The sequence below is a fragment of the Triticum aestivum genome, chromosome 1B, assembly GCF_018294505.1.
Source record: "Triticum aestivum cultivar Chinese Spring chromosome 1B, IWGSC CS RefSeq v2.1, whole genome shotgun sequence".
In the NCBI taxonomy this organism is placed as follows: Eukaryota; Viridiplantae; Streptophyta; class Magnoliopsida; order Poales; family Poaceae; genus Triticum; species Triticum aestivum.
The window spans coordinates 321,591,272-321,600,597 of record NC_057795.1 but is presented as its reverse complement, the minus strand read 5'-3'; positions in this window follow the sequence as shown (position 1 = coordinate 321,600,597).

Here is a 9,326-nt window from a genome sequence, read left to right as displayed (position 1 = left end):
TCCGCACATCCGCACACTTGCTCTTTTGCATTGGTATCTCAATGAGTTATCGGATCATCGATATGTTGCTGTGGCATCATTTTCGAATTCATTGCCGTGGAACCCTTTCTTTCCACCACGGTGACAAATGTTTCATATCTTGCTCATGTCAACATCTTCATAAAAATATCCTAAAACATGCATATGTCATCCGCATCATGATAACAACAATTAAAATGTTTAAAATTCTGTTTGCATTAAATTGCTAAATGACATGAGGATTCTTCGGAATTGTTGTTTGTTGTTCCGACCTCATTTAAACTTGCCTAAATAGGTAGTTTAATTATGTTTCACCTCTTGCCATGTTTACCAACATTTAATATTGTTGAGTATCTTAACCAAGAGAGAACTAAATAATTGATGTGGTGTTTTGTCAATATGCAACTCGTTGCATATTGAGCTCCATTTAACTTGTAGTATTGTTTGTTGCACTTTGCCATGCCATGCCTTATTAAACCGGACATGCATCATACCTGTTTGTGCATCATGCCATGATTATGCTTTTGTGTTTACCATGTTGTTTGTTTGTTTCCGGTGTTGCTTCTTAGTTTCGGTAATGTTGCGATTGTGAGGATTCGTTCGACTACTACCGTTCGTCTTCTTCATGGACTCGTTCTTCTTCCTAGCGGGATTTCAGGCAAGATGATCGCTACCCTGGATCTCACTACTATCATTGCTATGCTAGTTGCTTCGTTCTATCGCTTTGCTGCGCTTCCTATAACTTGTTCTTCAAGCCTCCCAAATTGCCATGAACCTCTAACCTTTGACACCATTCCTAGCAAACCATTGCTTGGCTATGTTACCGCTTTGCTCAGCCCCTCTTATAGCGTTGTTAGTTGTAGGTGAAGTTGAAGATTGCTCCATGGTGGACAGGGTTATGTTGGGATATCACAATATCTCTTATATTATTAATGCATCTATATACTTGGTAACGGGTGGAAGGCTCGGCCTTATGCCTGGTATTTTGTTCCACTCTTGCTGCCCTAGTTTCCATCATACCGGTGTTATGTTCCTGGATTTTGCGTTCCTAACGCGGTCGGGTGATTTATGGGACCCCCTTGACAGTTCGCTTTGAATAAAACTTGTCCAGCAAGGCCCAACCTTGGTTTTACCATTTGCCTCACCACCACCTATACCCTTCCCTTGGGTTGGCCAACCCGAGGGTCATCTTTATTTTAGCCCCCCCGGGCCAGTGCTTGTCTAAGTGCTGGTCCGGACCGAGCCGCCTGCGGGGCCCTCTCGGGGAAACTCGAGGTCTGGTTTTACTCGTACCCTGTCTCATCCGGTGTTGCCCTGAGAACGAGATATGTGCAGCTCCTATCGGGATTGTCTGCGCATCGGGCGGTCTTGCTGGTCTTGTTTTACCATTGTCGAAATGTCTTGTAAACCGGGATTCCGAGACTGATCGGGTCTTCCTGGGAGAAGGAATATCCTTCGTTGATCGCGAGAGCTTATCATGGGCTAAGTTGGGACACCCCTGCAGGGTATAAACTTTCGAGAGCCGTGCTCGCGGTTATGTGGCAGATGGGAATTTGTTAATGTCCGGTTGTAGATAACTTGACACCAGATACGAATTAAAACGCATCAACCGTGTGTGTAGCCGTGATGGTCTCTTCTCGGTGGAGTCCAGGAAGTGAACACGGTTTTGGGTTATGTTTGACGTAAGTAGGAGTTCAGGATCACCTCTTGATCATTGCTAGCTTCACGCACGTTCCTTTGCTTCTCTTCTCGCTCTTATTTGCGTATGTTAGCCACCATATATGCTTAGTCGCTGCTGCAACCTCACCACTTTACCCCTTCCTTTCCCATTAAGCTTTGCTGGTCTTGATACCCATGGTAATGGGATTGCTGAGTCCTCGTGGCTCACAGATTACTACAACAATAGTTGCAGGTACAGGTTTTGCGATGATCATGACGCGAGAGTGATGTTTACTTGTTTTGGAGTTCTTCTTCCGCTTCTTCTTCGATCAGGGGATAGGTTCCAGGTCGGCAGCCTGGGCTAGCAGGGTGGATGTCGTTTGAGTTTCTGTTTGTGTTTCATCCGTAGTCGGATGGTGCTCTTTTGTAAGATGATGTTGAATTCGTGTGGCATTGTATGCCTCTTGTATGTATCCCCATCTATTATGTAATGTTGATGTAATGATATCCACCTTGCAAAAGCGTCTTCAAGATGCGCTTCTATCCTTTGTGGGACCTTCGAGTTCCTTTAGGATAGGGTCGCATCTTGGGCGTGACAGTCATCTGCTGTCATTTGTCCAGAAATCAGTTCAGGAATGTTATGCACCTCAATCACGCGAAGCTAATCTGCGACCGGCTCTCTGATGTATACGAAGGTCATCGCACTCGTCGTGATCCGCGGTTTGAGGACTACAAGGAATCTCTCAAGGAAATGACCTTTGCACCCGAATCATCATCATCCTCATCGTGCCACATGGCAAGGGGTGATAAGGTAACTGAATGCTATCTCTTTGAATCTAGTGATGATGAATCAGGTGATGAATTTGGACCCAGCTATGACAAACTTGCTTCCCTTGCCACTAAACAACAAAGAATCTTGAAAAAGGTTCAAGACATGCTTAGTAAGAGCGATGATATGTTGGGTGAAGAAATGGATCAGTCACAAGCTTTGGCTGATAGTCTTCAGAGACTTCATGCTAAGTTTGACGCCCTTCAAGATCAACATAATGCTCTCTTATCTGATCATGAGAAGCTTTCTTCTGAATGTCTTCAAAGAAAGCTAGACCTTGAAAAGATAAGAGTGGATTATGAAGATCTTCAAAAGGAGCGAGATTCATTACTTGCTCAACAAATCAGTGCTACACAGGATGGATTTGAACCACCATGTATAAAATGCATTGAGCGTGATAATGCTACATCTGTTGCTGAATGTTCCACTGCTGCTACTGTTTCATTGTCTTCACCTACTGATGTGGTCACTAACCCCTCTGTGGAGGATACCACTGCTGTTGCTGATGAAAATGCTATGTTGAAGACATTGCTTGAAACAGGGATGTACAAAAGTTTGAAGGGACATCAGACTCTCTGCGATGTCCTCAAAAAGCAGATTCTGAACCAAAACCCTAGGAAAGAGGGTGTTGGGTTCGAGAGGAAAATGAATGTTGATGGCTCGTACTGGAAGCCTGAGCAGTACCCCAAAACCACATGGGTTGCTGCAAAGGAACCTTCAGTAGATCCATCTACCTTATCTGGCTTTACCTGTGCTAATCCTATTATCATTGATGAATCCTTTGATGCAAACTATAAGCTGTTCAAAAACTAGAATGGTGAAGTGTTTGCCAGGTACATTGGTACTAACTGCAGGAATGGACCACCTATGAAGAAGATCTGGGTACCTAAGCGGTATATTGAGAATCTTCCTGTGAATGTCATCATGACACCACCAAGGAAGAAGACAAACCCCAGACCAATAGCTTCATATGGCCCAAAGGCTTCATACAGATACAGGAATCACATGAGTCACCCTAACGTCAATGTTTTGCAGGGAAATCATACTCAGACCTATGAATATGAGCGTGTATCTTCGAACCTCTATGTTCATAAGACTAAGAACTTTTCTGCTTATTCATATGAGTATCATTCATCTCCTGCAAGGCTATTTGCTAGGGCTTCAAAGCCAAAATTCTCATATGCTGCACTTAGACCCATTGCTTCTAAGCCCCCACTGAAGATGTGGGTGGCAAAGAAGAACTAACTCTCTTTTGCAGAAAATGGTCTCCAGCCAGCAATCAATGGCGTCCGATACTATTGCTGGGGACCTAAAACTCACTGAGGACGCACGTTAAAATATCACTCTATATGCTTCATATCTGTATTTCGTATCAGTCATACTATGTCCTAACTTTGATATAAGCTGTGACTGTCCCTATATGTATCAAATGCATATGCTTCACAACACTTTGTGAAGCCTATCCTCCTAACTGCACTGTAGGGTACATCACCAAAACCTTCAGAGTGGATTATGGACAGTGGATGCATAAATCATATGACTGGTGATCGAAGTCCTCTCATGGACTCAACCTTACGTCCATCCGACAAGAGTCACATCACATTTGCTGGCACTGGTAAAAGCAAAGTATTGGGTCTAGGTAGAGTTGCAATCTCAAAGGATCAACACATGGATAAAGTGATGCTTGTTGAATCCCTTGGTTTCAACTTAATGTCTGTCTCAACGCTTTGTGACTTGAACATGATTGTGATATTTGGAAAATATCGTTGCCTTGTACTAATGGAATCTGACAAATCTCTAGTCTTTGAAGGGTATCGAAAAGATGATCTATACATGGTAGATTTCTCAGCAGGTCCACAGCTTGCCGTATGTCTTCTCACGAAAGCTTCAGAATGCTGGCTCTGGCATCGTAGGCTGGGACATGCTGGCATGAGGAACTTACACTCAATCGTCAAGAAGAAGCATGTCATTGGCATCGAAGATGTCAAGTTCAAGAAGGATCATCTGTGTGGTGCCTGTGAAGCCGGAAAGATGACAAGGGCAAAGCACCCCTCGAAGACAATCATGACAACATCTCAACCCTTCGAGCTGTTACACATTGACTTGTTCGGACCTACTCACTACTCCACCCTCACAACAACTGCCTGTCTCTATGGCTTCGTCATTGTTGATGACTACTCAAGATACACATGGGTTCATATAATTCTTTACAAAACTGAAGTGCAAGATGTCTTCAGACATTTTGCAAATCGTGCAATGAACAATTATGGTGTGAAGATCAAGCACATCAGAAGTGACAATGGCACTGAATTCAAGAACACTGGACTTGATCTATATCTGGATACAATGGGAATCACTCATGAGTTCTCTGCTCCATACACACCTCAGCAAAACGGCATTGTTGAGCGCAAAAACAGAACTCTCATTGAGATGGCTCGAACAATGCTAGATGAGTACAAGACACCAAGAAAGTTCTGGCCTGAAGCTATTGATACAGCATGTCACATCATCAATTGTGTGTACATTCATAAGCTTCTGAACAAAACATCATATGAGCTACTTACTGGCAAGAAGCCAAACGTCAGTTACTTCAGAGTATTTGGAGCACGATGCTGGATAAAGGATCCCCATCACAAGTCAAAATTTGCACCTAAGGCTCACGAAGGCTTCATGCTTGGCTATGGAAAGGATTCACACTCCTACAGAGTCTTCAACCTTTATCTCTACAAAATCGTCGAAACTGTGGATGTGAAATTTGATGAAACCAATGGTTCACAGAGAGAGATTCTGCCAAGCACACTGGATGAAGCTCCTTCAAACGAAGCAATCAAGATGATGGGAACTGGTGAAATCATGCCCTCTGAAGCACAACCTGAAGAGGAACTTATCATCTCTGCACCAAATCAACCTGAAGACAATGCTCAGTCCGAAGACAATCCTCCCAATGATGACAATGACCAGCCAGAGCAAAATCTTCGTCCTGTTCATCCATGTGTTGCAAATGAAGTTCAAATAGAGAAGATAATTGACAGCATCAATGCACTTGGTCCGCTCACTCGATCAAGAGCAACACAGCTAGCAAACTTCTGTGGGCACTTTTCATTTGTGTCAATATCAGAACCCAAGAAAGTTGCTGAAGCTTTTATGGAACCTGAATGGATTCAAGCCATGCAAGAAGAACTTCAACAGTTCAAACTGAATAATGTCTGGGAACTTGTCAAGCGACCTGATCCTCGCAAGCATAACATTATTGGAACAAAATGGATATATCGAAACAAGCAAGATGAGCATGGTCAAGTCGTCAGAAACAAAGCACGTCTTGTGGCTCAAGGATATACTCAAGTTGAAGGAATTGACTTTGATGAAACATTTGCTCATGTTGCTAGGCTTGAAGCTATTCGCATACTGCTAGCCTACGCTAATCATCACAATATCTTGCTATATCAAATGGATGTAAAGAGTGCATTTCTCAATGGCAAGATTGAAGAAGAAGTCTATGTCGCACAACCACCTGGCTTTGAAGATCCAAAACATCCTGATATGGTGTACAAGCTAAACAAGGCACTATATGGCCTCAAACAAGCCCCTCGTGCCTGGTATGATACAATCAAAGACTTCCTGAAGAGCAAAGGCTTCAAACCTGGATCCCTCGATCCCACTCTCTTCACGAAGACATATGATGGTGAACTGTTTGTGTGCCAAATATATGTGGATGACATAATCTTCGGCTGCACCAACCAGAAGTACAGTGATGAGTTTGGGTACATGATGCAAGAGCAATATCAAATGTCCATGATGGGTGAGCTGAAGTTCTTCCTTGGTCTTCAAATTCGTCAGCAGAGGAATGGCATCTTTATATCTCAAGAGAAATACCTCAAAGATTGTCTGAAGAAGTTTGGAATGGAAGACTGCAAAGGCTACACGACGCCAATGCCAGCCAAACACCATCTTGGTCCCGATGACAATGGTAAAGAGTTCGATCAAAAGGTATACCGCTCCATGATTGGTTCTTTGCTTTATTTATGTGCATCTAGGCCAGATATTATGCTTAGTGTTTGCATGTGTGCTCGATACCAAGCGGCACCAAAGGAATCACATCACTTAGCTGTGAAGCGAATTCTTCGATATTTGGCTTACACCCCAACACTCGGATTATGGTATCCCAAGGGCTCAAGATTCGATTTGGTTGGATTCTCGGATGCTGATTATGCTGGTGACAAGGTGGATCGCAAGTCTACATCTGGCACATGTCATTTTCTTGGTCGATCACTTGTCTGTTGGTCTTTGAAGAAGCAGAACTGTGTATCACTCTCAACTGCTGAATCTGAATACATTGCTGCTGGATCCTGTTGTGCTCAGCTTCTATGGATGAGGCAAACTCTCAAGGATTATGGCATCAACCTGAAACAAGTACCTCTCTTCTGCGACAACGAGAGTGCCATCAAAATAGCCAACAATCCAGTCCAACACTCGAAGACAAAGCACATTGAAATTCGTCATCACTTTCTCAGAGATCATGTTATGAAGAAAGATATCGATATCATTCACGTCAACACTGAAGAGCAACTGGCAGATATCTTCACAAAGCCCTTGGATGAGAAAAGGTTTTGCAAGTTACGGTGTGAGCTAAATATCTTAGAATCCTCTAATGTCCTGTGATCAGGCACACATCCTAACACTTATGCATGTTGATGACTTAGATGTGCAACACACAAAGTAAGGTATATCTTCAATCAATGAAGATTTACACTCTGAGTGTGAACATATTAACATGGAATTTGACTTCGGAGCGCCACGATAATTGTGCGCCGTGTCTGGGTCTAATACTTCCTATACGGTGGGTAACGCCACCACCAACTTTTCTTGTTTGAAGTGTTTCACTCAAGGCGTTATATTGCAATGACTTCGCATTTGGTTTGTCTTCAGTTTCAATTTGTCTTCATGATTTGATTGCTTTCTGATATATATATACTAGTGTTCTGTCCTCTACATCATTCACTTGTAGCTATGTCTTCAAGATTGGATCTTTTGAACTAAGTGAATGTGATCGGACCCTAACCTCTCTATGCTTTCTATCTCAAAATCTATCTGTCCAAATCATATGCATTCTATTGAAACTGTCGAATGTCTTCTCTGCGTCCTTGTCAGCAGAAGGCAAAGAGACAAACATTAAATCTGTTTTAAATGGATTATCTTTACTGTTGAAATCCGGAGAAGCCAGAACAACTCTCCGACATGCCTGGCGGGCATGGGAACATGGGACAACCCTGAGTGTGTTGCATGCTTGCCACGTGCCCCTCAGATGTGAACCGCCAGGGGCACCAGCGTAATTGCGCTGTGTCTCTCACCTACTTATAAATACTTGTCCCCCTGCGGTAAAGAAATACTTCTTCCACCTCTCCACCTCCGTCAAAACCCTAGCGCCACCGCTAGCTCGCGACGACGCCGGCGACGAAGCGCTTAGCTGCCGCAACTTCTCCGACGCCGTCCTCACGCCGGCCGCGGAAATCGTCCTCTCCGCCGTCGCCGTAGGTGTCCTCCATCGCCAAGTTAGGGCACGGTGGGCTGAACTGCTCGGTAATTATAACTCTATTTTTACCACCTTTTTGATCTTCAAGATTCATCCTGTTTACCGAAAGTAGTTTCTGTCTATTCAAGCTAGATCTATTCCGTCTGCATCTCATACTGCTTAGTCGATTCACTTAAATTTCTTGCCTAGTTTGATTCCTCACTTGTACTTATTCACGGATTGGTACAAATCTGGAACCAACTCACCTATATAAGTGAATGTCTTCGCAACATGAGGTCAATGTCTTCAAACTGATTTATCTTCAAATCTTCTGAGAATGCATATGACCTCTTCCCCTTCCCTCGCATCTCTAATGCTGTCACAGATACATGTCCGTGGGAGAATCCCTTGGTTCTCATAGTCTGCATTCATTTGCAGAATACTTACAGCATCACATAAATTCTCCTGAAGCCAGTTCCTGCTTGACCAGCAAGCGCAAATCTCTGAAGCCTTTGAACGTGTTGAAGCCTTTCAGCTTGAAGTTCATGGCAACAGAAAAATCAGCAAGGAAGGGTGGCAGACAGCGCAGAGAAGGAACATCTAAAGATCTTCCTGATGAGTTAGCAGAAATGTACAAGACAGATCCTGAAGAGAACTATCATCAGAGGAAGACGCGAATCCAATGGATTCGACGCTATTGGGCTGAGGAGTGGTTCAAGTACAAATTCGTGAGAAAGGAATATGCAGAGAAGCATGCCATCAAGAGACCTTGGGGTGATATCCTCTATCGAGGGCTTCAACCCAAGAGCCGAGCTGAAGCCATTGAACAAGGCTTCTACCCTTGTATGGTCCATGGGCTACAACCAGCAAATGCAGATCCCACTTCACTACTATGGTGTCGTGACGATTCGCTCTTCAAGCGCAACTATCAGTTTGCTGTGGCTTCGGCCAAGAAGAACAAGAAGTCCTTGGGTTTGGACTTCAACCCAGGTCCCTCTGCTCCCCGTGCTGATGGCTCCCGTGAAGCCAATCCCAATGTCATCGGCCCCTACGCCAACCTTGACGGCCTCATCACTTACATCATGGTCCAAGGTGCCAGAGTAGATCATTCTGACAATGGTGCTGACTCTGATGAAGCCCCTGCTCCTCCTCCAAAGGCGCAGAAGCAAAAGAAGTCGAAGGCTTCCACCTCAGCTGCACCTCCGAAGAATTTGCGTGCGAAGCCACTGGCCACTGCACCTCCTGAAGCCAGTGTGCAATCTGAGGATCTGTCCCGTGTCTCCAAGAGAACGGACAAGAAAAAGCAGCTTG